Here is a 14,399-nt window from a genome sequence, read left to right as displayed (position 1 = left end):
GTATTAATGTTGTAAAATCGTGTTCTATTTTATTTTATGTATCTGTTATTTTTAATATAGTCGACACTTGTTCTGTATTATTATTAGCGTGAGTCATCTGTGAAGCCCTTTGAACTGTGTTAACTGGTTTGAAAGGTGTTTTACAAATAAAGTTTGATTGATAGACTAATTGATAAATTAATTTAGCCAAACAAAGAAATAATATTACTCAGTTAAATATAGTGCAGTGTAACATGCAGTTAATAAGAAGTTGGCTGCTACAAGTTCAACAACAACTACTCTGTCCTAAGTCTCTAAAGCAGAGAGGATGGTGTTTTTATTTTATAGACTGGTCCTCCTCTCTCACCTCCTGTTGGCAGACAGGCTGCTCCTGCTCTGATGCAAAATGCTTCCGCACTCATTCTGGTGCAGAGGGTGCTACACATTGAATTAAAAGAGTTCTGATTGATAAGGTAGTTGAAGGCAAATCTGCTCCCACTAATTGTCTTTCAAATGCCCTCATTAATCAAAGCAGAGCCGCGGCGGTGACGGGCGGTCCTGTCAGCCGCTCTGCTACAGGCTCTCCTCCGGCCACTCACCTCCCAGCATGATGCCTGCTTCCCCTCTGTCAGGCGCCGCTGTCCGAGGACTACAGGAGCACAGGCCATCCGTCCGTCCGCTGCACACCTGCCTTCTGCCAGACAGGATCTGACCGCCCCCTGCCACTAGGACGGCCCCAGAGACCAATTTAGCAGCCACTTAATGATTCATGACTTCAAGTGGTGGAAATGAGGGCAGCATATGATAACAGGAATAAACACATTTAATTAGCTCCTCATATACATTATTTATTTATTTACCTGCACTCTGATTAATTTATATATTTTGTGTTTGTGTTGCAGGGTTTTTGGTATTCACAGCATCTGGCGGAGAGCCTTTGTTGTGTGGTTGAGAGAGTGCCTTCTTCTCCCACACCTCCTTTTGGGGGGGGGGGGGGGGGGGGGGGGGGGGGGGGGGGGGGTAGCAGTGCACCTCCTCCTTATCTGGGGACCTTTTGCAAGGGTGCGGTGGGGTGGGGTACCAACAGGGATTTGGCAAGCCCCCCACAATGAAATGAAATGAAATGGTGGCGAATATTAGACTTTAAAATATACAGTTCCCTGTGCTCTAAGTAGCCTTGTTTGTGAATTTCCTGACAGGTAGTTACTCCCCCAGTTTTCTTTGAGCATAGGGCATACATTTTCATGGAGGCACTAATCAAAGCTGTGCTGTGGCAAACAGCACAGCCACAGTAGGCCCAATCAAAGCCGTGTACCTGGCTCCCTTCCATAAGGCCTCGGGAACGCTGATGACAACTCTTACCCTAGCATCTGCCATCGCATCCATCACAGGTTGACTTCCTTCACACTCACTCTCCACATCTCTCTCTCTCTATCATAGACACATGAGCACAGGCTGCACTATGAGCTCTCACTCGACAGCAAGAACTTCATGTTTAGAAGTTGAGTAAACAGAGATATAAGTTCAAACTTGTGGCTAAGGCACTAAATGAGTCTGACAAACACAATCATTACACGAAAATGTTTTGTGCATGTTCGATAACTCTTGTTTTCATGGAATGAGGTTAGATTTGTGCTAAGATTGTCTCTGTCTTAGAGAGTTAAAGGAGGAGGAGGTGCATGAACCCAAAGAGAGAAAGATTCTGTCACTGGTATCCTCTTAATTAGCTGTTGTTGAAGAAATAAACTATAATTGTGTGCATGGCAGCAAATTAAAACGCCTGGTGTAAAACAAGCTCGAAACACAAAGCAGGAGTGACCTCTAGTATTGTCCTTTTCCGTGTCCCTTTTGTGAAGGGAAATCAGTGAGAGCGGTGGGTGTGAAGATGATGACAGAGAGTTGAGGAGGTCAGAAAGGCCTACGTCCAAAGTGGCGGATGCAGAGATTCCCGCTGAGAGAGATTCTCCTCCTCTTCTCTTTTCCGTCTCTACGTCCCCCCTCTTCTCCTCTAATCCCCAGTCGCTGAAGACCTCCAGACGCCCTCCTCTCATAATGACACGGCTATCAAACCCAATTGCTGTGGCTCAGACCCAAGGCAGTGCATTAAACCCCTTAGTGTCTGATTGCTCCTCCAGAGTCAAGTGGTTGTGTCCTCCCTGTCATTCCCCCGGCCACTGCCATCGCCGCCCCGGCTGCCTGGAGCTGCTGAGACGAGAGCCCTCACACAGGCCTGGTTAACCCACTCACCCAATTCAAACTGACCTCATACATGCAACCAGGCACAACAGATAGAGGAGTGCTGATTCAGTGGCCAGCAGCCAAGATTGTTTTTAGGCAAAATAGAGTTGAATATGGGAGACTTTTTGACAGAAAATGTTAAGTTGACCTGGGAAGTTATATAGATTTTCTTTTAAAAAATGCAACAGCAAAATAAAGCACTCAGCACAGTTACTGACTTTGTTACATTGGATTTCAAAAGCAGTAAAGTCCATGTGCTGTTCTATAATTAGTTCTGTTTTGGTTCGTTCTCACTTGTCTTGTCTTCATTCTCTAGACATTTTGCGATTTGTTGTTAGCAAATCCAAACTGAAACGGGGAAGAATGCTTTTAGGTTTTCGAGGAACAATCTACAGACTGAACTCAAACCTCAGAATATTGTACCACTGAACAATTTTAAAGCTATGGTGAAATCCATTGAATCCAGGTTGTCTGCGTGCAAGTGTTTTTCTGTTAATTCTCTGTGTTGCTGCCATCCTTGGCCAGGTCTCCCTTGTAACAGAGATTTGTGATTTCAGTGGGACTAACCTGTATAATTAAAGGCTTAATTTAAAAGTAAAAAAGCTACTTCCTCTCATTTTAAAAAGCAATCATAATATTGAACAGTAGCTGTTATAGTTTTACTTAGTAATATTAACAAGGTCTTACTTGTCTGAAATCTCTAATTATATCCCTTGAAGGACTTTCACTTGAAGAATATGCTCTCCGGACAAGATTTGACTTTCATAAATAGTATGATGAAACAAAATGTTTGTTCAGTACCTAAAAAGCTAAGAAAAGTGACAACAAAGTAATAGAGTTTAAAGATTTTAATTAATTAAGAATGTAAGGATTTTCAGCTTAGAATGTAGTTCTTACCATGTTATTTTAGTTCAACATTTTGATAGCACAGAGCTGGAGTGCGTGCCAAGAGACTTAATGTTATGTTGTTATTAGCTTCAATGATGAATTGTCAGACAATCATGTGTGTTCACTATGAAGACACATGATTGTTCACTATCACTATAACATCAGCAGAACTGTCAAAAATGACAAAATACTTTTTTACCACTGAAGACATGAAATTCAGGTCATTGAAAAGTGGCAGAGGACCAAACACCAGTCCCCTCTATCATATTGCCATTTTTGATCTTACTGTAATATCTTTGCAAACTTTAGGTTACTCTAGCCAGCTAGCGAACTAATCAGTCCATCTAATGTCTTACATTCTGATTTTACAATGTTTGCTTATCACATCTATTATCTAATTTACAATGACACTTTCCTGCACATGTTGTAGCTGTTACTTAACCTTATTTTATAGCCTACTGTACATTTTAGGTCCTGGGTTGAAAAGTTTGTCATAATTTCGCGCAACAATCAACAGCAGCCAGTTTCAGCAGGCGCTGATGGAAAGCAAAACATTCTCATTTGTTAGTTTTGTTAATGTTTCTTGGTATTCCAAAACATTTTAAAAGATAATGCTTTTTAAATTGTCCATTTCAAAAAGTGTTGGTGACATGTCCCCAGCGTCCCCAGTTGCTATGATCTAAAATTAGCAGGTGTTTAACAATAAATCATAGTTATGTTAAGTCAAGTATGTTTTTGTCTATAATTAAGGCATAATAGTCTCTCTAAAAACAATTTCTCAGTGCAGTGAAATAACATTAACGTTGTTCCAGGTTTAAATCAATTTGTTTCAAAATCTCCTAAATTAAGTGTCACGTTTTCTGGTTCTCGTGCTGCAGTCTGAACTTTCTCTGAATAAAATGTATTTGTGTTGGAAACAGCCTGAAAAATTCTCATCACACTGGTGGACTCTTTTATTTGGTTTAAAAAAATAAGACGTTTTAAGACTCAATCATGGACAAAAATGACTTGATAACATGCAGTGAGGGAGGTGCTGCATAATCCATTTCCTACAAAAAAGCTGCCTTCGACAAGAAATGAAACCCGAGACAAAATGATCAAGGGCTCATGCAAAGCAAATGAGAGCAAAAGCAAAAGGTTGAAGACACTCTATCAGCAGAGAAAAAAGTTGATATATGAAACATTCAAAAGAGTTGAGACTTCACGGAAGAAAGAAAAAATGAAAGTCTGATTCAGAGCTCTGAGTCAAGCCAAACACTGTTAAAATACATGAACTTGTTATCTTAGATGACGTGAGTTAAAAAAATTACTGAAATTCTAAACATGTCTTTAATATTAATCATAATTTATTGCTACACTACAGTAATGATTTAGCGATGTAGCCGTCACCACACATTGCTGTAGGCATGTTCCCACAGTGCAAATGGCAAAGCAGCGTCCATGTTGCCTGCAGACCCGTGGCTGCACTGAAGGGAAAAATAATGGGAATGAAAGAGCAAATATCTGTAAGTATTTGTTTGTCAGTGTGTGTGTTCCTATATGTATGTGTACACATGTGCATGAGCCGTGTATGTGTGCGTGTCCCCATGGCGGTGTGTAAGATGGAGTGCAGTGTCGGAGTTTGGGCAGAAGGTGAATAACTACAGTGCTTACAGTGTAATCATGGTTCCTGTCAGCCCTGCTGCAGGAGAGGAGGGGGCACCCAGCAGACTGAGCTCCTCGGTGATGAAGTACAGGCACCGAGGAGCGCTCTACACCTGGATATTTATTAACACAGGCCTGACAGTAATGAGGCCTGAACAGGTGGGCTGGGACACACATATCAGAGTGAGGAGCATCCGCCAGGAGGCAGTGGGGGAGACGGTGAAGACGAGTGGGAGAAGTTCACCCTGCAGGAACGCAGCCCTACAGAAACTGAGGCTGAACGCCCACTCGTACCTACATACACAACTGAATAGAAACAACAACAAAAAACAACGACTAACTGTTTATTCCTCCGGTGCACACGTTCCACTGGCCAATTGGCAACCGCATAGACATTATTTTTTAAGTTGCTAATTATGTGTGGCACTTTTTTGTGTTACCAAATATTCAAATAACTGTAAACAAACTGAATGAACAGAATGTGAACGCAGTGAGAGCCACAAGCCAACAGCTCCTGTAATAAAACAGTAATTTGGCAGCAAAATACCACTGCTCCATTTTTGTTATTTACACAACACACCACTTTAATGTTAAAGAAGATGCAGCAAAATGACCATGTTTGCGTTTTTTACAGTCTAATGACATACTTTTAGATTATCTGGAGTCAAATTAACTCTCGGTAAACATAGATCCAAACAATAGCATATAAGTGTCATAGTTTTACCTAACTTTCCATCTGCTTTGCAGTTAGCGATGCCCTCCCTCTTCTTTTTACCACCACGTGAACACACAGCGGTAATCGCCAGACAGAGCAGCAAACAGTAGGCTCCAGCTCTCTGTGTGTTCACAATCAGACAGGACTGCCTCTTTATGAAGCTCCCTGTCCTGATTGGATAAAGTGGGCAGGGATACCAGAAAATGTCTTTTCCTTTTTACTGCAAGAGCATGAGGAGGAGAGATATGAATTACTGACGAAACACTCTATAACAGTGATTACTGTTGGAATATAAAGCTCTTCAACATTTATTCATATAAAAAAAAAGCACTTACAGCATCTTTAAGATGAACTCTTGGACGGATGAACATTAAAACCAGTGAGAACTAAAGGATTAAATTCTCCATAAGCTACACTTGCATGTAGGTTGACATTAAGAGAAAGTACCAGACATTAACTTTAAATGTTATATATATATGAATTTTGAACATTAATATAACAGCAAACAACTATTTTCTAAGTAAAATATGTAGTAGCGTAACGGCATCATGAACAGAGAAGGACGTCACACTCCGTCTAACTGTGTTGTAATCTAAATTTCTCTGTTTTTTGTTTCAGTAGCTTTCAGCAGCTACATGTGAGTCACGTCTGTACCCAAGCGAAAATAGTCCTGTCAGTCAGAGAAGGTTACTGCACATGTGCCTGTTCAAATTACTCATGACATGACGGATCATAAAACAATCCTACTCAAACTAAATCTTTCAACTTAAAGTAACAAAATGGTTTTTGATCATTGTAAATGTAACAGTTCACCATTATGTTATAGGGAATTTACTGAAGTTTTAAAAAAATCTTTTTGGACAAAACTGGAAATTTTCACTTTAACAATAATTGTGGGAGGAATTTAAAATTGCTTAAAAAGAAAATTAGCACAGTGTCCAAAATGTGCTTGTGCGATGTGTATATAGTGGCAGTGAATGTTGTGTATTTCGCCTTTGATTTAAAAATAAGTAGCTCTCCGACAGTATGCAGTGTGGAATGGGAAAGCTGAACAAATCACCAACAGTGAGGGACCTGATTAGGGTTAAGGACAGAGCCATAGTGAGGTTAAGGGTATGAGAGTAGGGTAAGCATACTCAGTGAGGGTGATCCGGTGTGTTTGTGTGTCTGTATCCGCCTTGTGCTGCCTTTCTGTACTCCGGTTGTCTTATTAAGACTCTGAGTGAGGCTAATCAGTGCTGTCATCTGACGCTGAACAGATGCAGTGAACAAAGGAGAGGAGGAGACCACTGCAGGCCCAAGGTGCATCTGCGGGGGAGGAGAGAGCTGTGCTGCCTGAGCTGATGCTAGCTGATGGCGCACTCCCTGTCAAGTACCCCTCTCAGAGCCTAATGGGTGGAGAAAAGGTAGAGGGGTGACTACGTCCAACAATTCATGTCAAATCCACCTTAATAATTCGTCATTGCTAGCTGTGACTGACACAAACTGCAGGTGAGACGGCTCCTCGTGCCCAACCAAAATGGCACATGGGGAAATTCACTTAACAAACGTAGTGGAGTCTGGATCCAGTCTGCAGCACTGTGGGTAATCTGAATTTCTGGTGTGTGAATAAAAAGTGAAACTGGGGACATGATTTTGAAAATGATTAGGGGGATGGATGACGGTGCCACGTGAACGCTCCCTTATTCTCTTGTTGTTACATCTCTTTCTTCCTGTTCTCCTGCTCCTGTGTCTCTCTCTCCAGTAGTCCCTGTGCCACTCACAGACGGTGAATGAGGAACACAACTAGGACTGCAGACAGACTTTAAAACCAGAGCGGTGACTATTAACTCATCTCTGCAGCCTTCCTGCTGAGTCTGCTGGGAGCTTGCACTAATTTCCTATGCAGACACTCCTAACAGATGACCTTGGTCTTATCAGGACAGGTCTAGATCTCGGCAAAACCGGCAAGACGTAATGTTACTATTAAATATGTGTTGGAAGGAGACAAGAAATATTGTTCATCCGTCATTGTGATCAAATTTAGCCTCCACAAACCACGCTGCGTGGTCGCAGTAACGAGATGATCTCTGCCATCTAAACAGCTGCAACAATAGCTTCAGATAAGCCTAATTTCAAAATGTGTGATTCAGTAGCTTTTGGTTAATCTACACAGATACGTATCTCCCAAGCTTCTTCTGTAAGTGCATGTTCTGGAAGAAAGTCCACTACAAGCGTAATTGGAAAGGCATGCACTCTACATGGATTTAAATGAATACCACACATGTCCTGCTTTAAACATCAGTAAAAAAAAGGGGGCTTTCTCTTGTGCAACGGCTTCCATTTTTAGCCCTCCAGTCAAACCAGTCACATAAGCATACAATAGGGCTTTATTCGCCTATCCCCCACGCTGCTCTGCAAGGAGGACAGATCTCCAATCTGAAGAGAACAAGCAGTTCCCTTTAAAGATCCTGTGTCTGGGGCTAATCTGGTAAACTCCCATAAATGCTCCTCAGCACCCCAGATGAAAGGAATTAGCACCCCCAGACAGTGCAGAAAGGCCTTAAGCCTGTGATATACCTCTGAGATTAATTAGCTCCCAACTTTAGTTATTATTATAGAATCTTAGGGTGCAACAGAAATTACCATGTCTTCAACTCCATTAGACGGTTTTGTGCCGCGGACCAGGCAGAAAGCCGAGGCGCTTAGCAAGCCTCCGTCTTCCATAATGCATGTTGGCCTCATCCCTACTCTGACAGCACTTAAGAAACCTACAGCCATTTGAGTGACAAAGATCTCATCTATTTTTCAGTTTTGACTCTCACTGTATGTGGATCTTATGTGACATTGAGTGTGTGTATGTGTGCGCACAGGTGTCTGCAAGTGAGAGTGTCTGTACGTGTGCGCGTTGCAGGGGCAATTAGAAGAATGTTGTTGGACAACAGTGTTGGATTTACTCACAAATCATCTCAAGTCAGGGCAAGCTGGAGCGTCTCTGCGTGTGTGAGTCACAGTTTTTAATGAGTTCTTTTCATGCAGTCCTCCGCAGCCTCGCTCGCTGGCGCTGCAGATTCACTATTTTGCTCTTACAAATCCATGTGATGGAGTATATGTGTAGGATAAAGCCTTCAATTGAAGGAAGATGAGCGCTACATTCCGAGAGAGCAACTACACCTTTAAGAGGAAGAAAACAGACAATCTTCCTGCCAGTAAGAAATCTGTATTAAATTGTTTTGTGGAAATGACCTGGAGTGGGCAGCTCAGACCTCCATCTCTGTCCGTGTCAGGAAGCTTAGATTCTGAGTCTCCCAATCATCCCCTCTGCTCTCTCTCTGAAATGAATTTTATTTGATGTGGTTTAAAAATATATTATTAAAACCACTCCGGCACTCCATCAACATCCAGATAACGTGCAGAACACACTATGTTGAATTAATGTGAGCTAAATCTGCAAAATATCAACTCATTTTGATTTTTTTTGTTGCATCACACGAAAGCTGGATCTTAGATTTGAATTTGTTGCATGCTAGAGTCCATTAAACATCTTCTGACAGCGCTGCTCAGCATGATAAGTTTCACTCTCACAAAGAGGCGGGGCTAGATAATCCATTAATGTAGCATTAGACCAAACTTTTAAGCTCCCTCAGACAGGCCATCTCCAGTATTTGGCAACATCTGAGGTGGGCGGCTTCTTATTGCACATTAAGTGCTTTCAGACACAAGAGCGGAGCATGCGGTGAGTGATGCATTAGGAGACAGACTGTCGGAAGATATGTGCTCTCTCATGGATGCCACTTGTATTGATTTCTATAGCCTTTTAATTTAAGGCACTCTCACTTAAGGCTGAGACAAATGTGAGAAAAGGCTGGCTGCATATTCAGCTGTTAATGCTACAATCATGTTCAATTAAAAATGCATGAGGCCACAGATTTAAAGATAGGTCCGCTGAATTGTGTATGCTCGTCATTAAACAATTAGGACTGGTGAAAAAAAAATACACAGCACAATGTTAAAACATGAGAGGGGAGAGTCATGGCTTGGTTTGTCAAAGACCATGAATGAGACAGAGCAGGGACAATTAATCCCTCAGAGGCTCCGACTGACAAACCAAGTAGATGCAGCTCGTCGCTGAGTGTGTGACCTTGCTGAACAGCCTTGGAAAGCAAAGGTGACCACTCTGCCGCTTGATAACTTTTCCCTGGCTGCATGTGCTAAGTGAAATTGCTGTTTTCAGCCGCAGAGATGTTAGGCTGAGGGTTGACAGCATGCAGAGAGAAAGAGGGAGGAGTGCAAGGTAACTCTGTCTGTTGAGCAGGCTGAGGGCGCCCAGTGTCAAGCTCATTAACCTCGGCAAGGGAAATGTTACAATGAGACAGGAGATATGCACGGCACCGGGTCACATCCTGAAGTGCTGCTCCTTGTAAAACCTGAACCTTCACCGAGTGACACAGCAGCATTTCATATATTAAAGGCCTTTTTCTCTGAAGTGTTTGAGAGGAGAATGGGGAGTTGTGTATGATGCTCTAAGTAGATTTAAATATTCAAACGCAGCGGTGGCTCAGGCAGCGCTGATGTGATGGTGTATACACCATTATGCTGCTACGAGTCGGTATATCTTCATTTATAATGCTTCTCATACAGTCATCTACAATCCTGACCTGTTCAAACAAAGCCTTCGTCCCAGACAGACACAATCAGAGTGATGAGTAAACACATACACTACGTCTATCTTGCCTATTAATCTGGGCACCCAGCTGTGAGGGAGGCTTTGCTGCCCTATCTCCCCTGGTCCACACAGTAGCCCGTCCGTATTCCTGCTCATGTTTGGATTTCATCGAGAGCTTGGGATCGTTTCAATGCAACACAGATCAGAGCACACTGGTGAATGGACTGTGGCTGTTTCTGTGAATATTTCAAATTCATTTTGAGGATGGCAAAGCTCCATGTAGATCTGGAATATGTGCAACTTAACTTTTAGTCCAACAAACAGTTTCATTCCATGCATGGTGATAGAAGATGATCTCAGAGGTAGATAAAATAATGCAGAAAGGCGGCTGAACTCCATGTTACTGGTGACACAGAGCAGTTCAGAGCAGCTTTTTGTTGAGAAAACAGTGTTAATATCCTTGAGGTTTTATTTTCTCTTTCTCTCTTCTGGCAAAAAGGTTAAAAAGCCTTTACTTAGGTGGCTATTTAATGCTGAGATAGATTATTTTAGAGATAGAAGATAATTGCACACACCTGAGCAGAAAACAAGCTCACATTTTGTTTGAAGGTCCTGAGCACTCTATGTTTCCTTCTTATTTATATTAGTGCCATGATACAGTAGCTACCCCTGACATTAATCCTACTCAGCGGGCACAGATTTTTGGTTACGACTGATGATGTCGGATGAGGGTTCGATGGGATTGGTGAAATATCAACATGTTCTTACTCCCAACTCATCAAATACAGCAGCTTTGGTCCGTGGCCCAAAGCTTCAAACTGTGACGCCAGCCCTCTAGTGTCAGTTTTACACGTGCTGGGCTCCACAATCAAGTAAGCAATAATAATAAATACACAATGTCCCGTCAGACTTTCACAATAAAGCTTGTTGTCAAACTTTTGAAATATTATTCAGATTGTTAATGTTGTGAAATGTTTGCAGTTAGGTTTAGGAAAAGACTTACATAACGAAACTTACATAATGTCATATAATGTAACACAAGTTAAAAACAAGTGAGCATATTTATTCGTTTCAACACAATATTTTCACTGAAAGAACTTGAAAGCACCATGTCAATCTACAAGAATGAACCCGAGCTAAAAGTTTTTATCCAAGCCCGGTCCAGGCAATTGGGTCTCAACAGGTCTTGATGGGCTGGTGAGACCAAATATCCATGCTCTAGTGGAAGTCCAGTGAACAATGAATGAATGACTCCTCCCAATGCAGACTTTTCTTGCCTTTATACTGCCATTAAAGGAGCGCCTCCAGAAGTGACGCCAGAGAGGCACCTACACAGTCTATTTGAAGCGTTGTGCCACTGAACAAGTGTGCTGGAGATATCGGTGTAAAGAGCCACTGAAAATTGTTTCAAATACTACTTTAATTCCAACGGCCGCACCGGCTGTTAACCAGCATGCTCCAACTGAGATTTAAAAACCACCCGTGACTCCCTGTAGTCACGTTAGTTACTCTGTGGGGTCTTTAGAATAACTAGGTAATAAACAAAGTGTTGCAGGACTACAGGCTGCTGTGTTAGTTCTCACAGCCTGGTCATGGTCGTGGTCAGTCTGGATGCAGATAATCTTCTATTGACTGGTGCTTCATGGGCCATTATTCCAACATCCTGTAATTTCATCCCTTCAGCTGGGCCAAACCTCTTTAGAGGGGGTCACTTAACAATGGCCAGTAATGGCAGGCCCAGGGAAGCTGGGAAATGCCAAAATTTAAGCTTTGTTATCTATCAAAGCTGGCTCATAAAAACACTCCTCAGTGTGCTTTTGTTGCTAAACCAACATGAAAATCTCAAGTGAAAAATGTGTGTATTAAATGGTAGATATCATAGTATGAGTTAAGTGGTGTGAACTTAAGGACTAATATGCTTATGAACATTGATCTAATCTGACTCACATTACTAAGAAAAGACCTCCAGAATGTATAAAAAACCAGATCCTATGAGCAGACGTGGGGACTGTAACTCTGCAGGTGAATATTCCATGACATTTCATCTGCAGTGGTATTAAGGTGTGGTGCGACACTGGCCATGCGGGTAGGGGGCTGGCTGAAGCATGAAATTCATTGTCAAATACTTTCTTCCAGTTTAGGAGAAAAAATGCCTGATGTGGGGAAAATAACAGGAAATAAACCTGTACTGGCATGAGTAATGGGAGATTTACTAGCGTTTTTAAAACACACTATATTAAATGCTACAGATTCTGACAAAAGGCATTTCTCTTTTCATCACGACCACCTTGTCGTTTTGAAATCCATCATTATAGATGGCTCAATTCACAGAAAATATAGGTGTGTTAATAGAATATAACAGAAATCCTATTACTCTTTTGAATCTTACTGTGAAATGCATAAATTGCAAATGGGGGGCGGCGTGTGGAACGTGCGACAGACCTCTTAATGAAGGGCTCTGATTAGCATTTGTTAAAACTCAGTGAAGTTCTTACATGCTAAAGGTCAGACGGCTGTTCTGTCACGAGGAGATGAAAACGTTCTACTTTTTGGGGGAATGTCATGATTTGAATTAAGATTGTCAGATTGGCTGTAAGCTCGTATCACAGTGCAGGCGTCTTGTATGACCTTTTCAAGGAATTGTCATTTTCCGCCCCTGTGATGCCACCATGGCTCAGCGGGGGAGAGGCCCCTCTTCTCTCGCCATGTAATTTGTCCTGGGTGTTACCATTCACACTGCACTACTCCCAGCCACTCGTCCAAATGCGTATGTATCTACAGACCAGCAGGCTGCGACTACAGAATAACGAGAATGTAGCTGCTCAGGTTCTACTCTACGCTCTGTGTAAAGCAGGAAAGGCCTCTGCTGCGTGCTGCTGTTGGCCTGAGCATCACACACTCACAGCCTCGGTGCTGGAGCAACCACTGATCTAAAGCAAATATGATCGCAGTTAACGATATTAACTACACTTGCTACAACAGCTGCACTCATGAGCGATCAAGCACTGAAGCCAGCTGTGGAAAGTTGCCGTGTACTTTGCAGTAAACTTATTTTTACTCACATGATGTTCGTTCATAACACACAACATAGCATCAAACACAAGTGGTGACATAAATGATGTGTTGTTTCTGTGTATTACATATGTACACAGTATACCTAGCAACACAGAACCAATTATATGGTGAAAAGATGTGTATCTAATGTATCTAGGTAGAAAAATGGATTGAGTTTAGTTTAAAAAAAGGGACATTTTAGGCCACTGGTTGACAAATATTCACAGTTTTGATTAACTATATTTAATGGTAAACATGTCCCAACTACACATTAAAATAACTTCATAGGAATGATGTTGACACAGATTAGCTTCTAAAATCATCTAGAATTCTTCTTCTTCTTCTAAAAAAACCCCATCACTTTTTAACAAAATGTAGCTGAGTTTTAACCCAGATTCCTGAACATCTTTGACCAGAAAACAAACAATAATTCCATCATAGTGAGTTTTCATCATCGGGATAATAATAGTGAATTGAGATAATCGTGAATATCCTCACATGAATGACTTGAGCTGAGCTGTCTAGCTCCCTGATGTACAGTCCTGTATTGGTTTGCTGATTAATACTGAATTGCCTATGTCTGTCACTAAGGCTGAAGACTTGACTTGCAGATTGTATCCCCTACAAAAACAAGTTAAATCAGATATGTCTACATACTACAGATTCCAAATTAAAAAAACTAAAGGGAGATGAGGTACCACCACTTAATTATCTGTTATTTGTTTTCACTAAGAAAAGTCCTATCTGTGATTCCTGAATTTTTTAGTGTAAATTTTGTTATTATTTTAAAGTTTAAAGGAATATAATGATTGTCGGGATAATATTGTGAATTGTAATTATGTCGGACAGCGTAATTGTGATGTGTATTCATTAATAACATTGTGTTTGATGCAATTACCAAAAACTAACACAAATAAATCATTACCCTATCATAGGAGCAGTTGATGCACTGGACTAAAAGATAACTTGGAGGCAATGGGGTACATGCACACTGTGCAGAAGGGGGTAGGTGGGGGGTGAGTGGGGGCCCAATGGCAAATTTTTGCCCTAGGAGCACCTCACTGGTTATTCCAGTCATGTGCAATATCATATAGTGTACTGTAGGTGAACAGACAATAGTATGCTTGTCCTAATAAACAAAATGAGTTTCAGAAAGACAGATTTTGATACATTAAGTCAAGTAGAAATGTCATAATTCACATGAGGAGAGACCTGTTACATGGGCCTTAAAGCTAC

This window comes from Pagrus major, chromosome 4 (genome assembly GCF_040436345.1).
Source record: "Pagrus major chromosome 4, Pma_NU_1.0".
Lineage (NCBI taxonomy): Eukaryota > Metazoa > Chordata > Actinopteri > Spariformes > Sparidae > Pagrus > Pagrus major.
Note: the sequence above shows the minus strand (reverse complement) of the source record.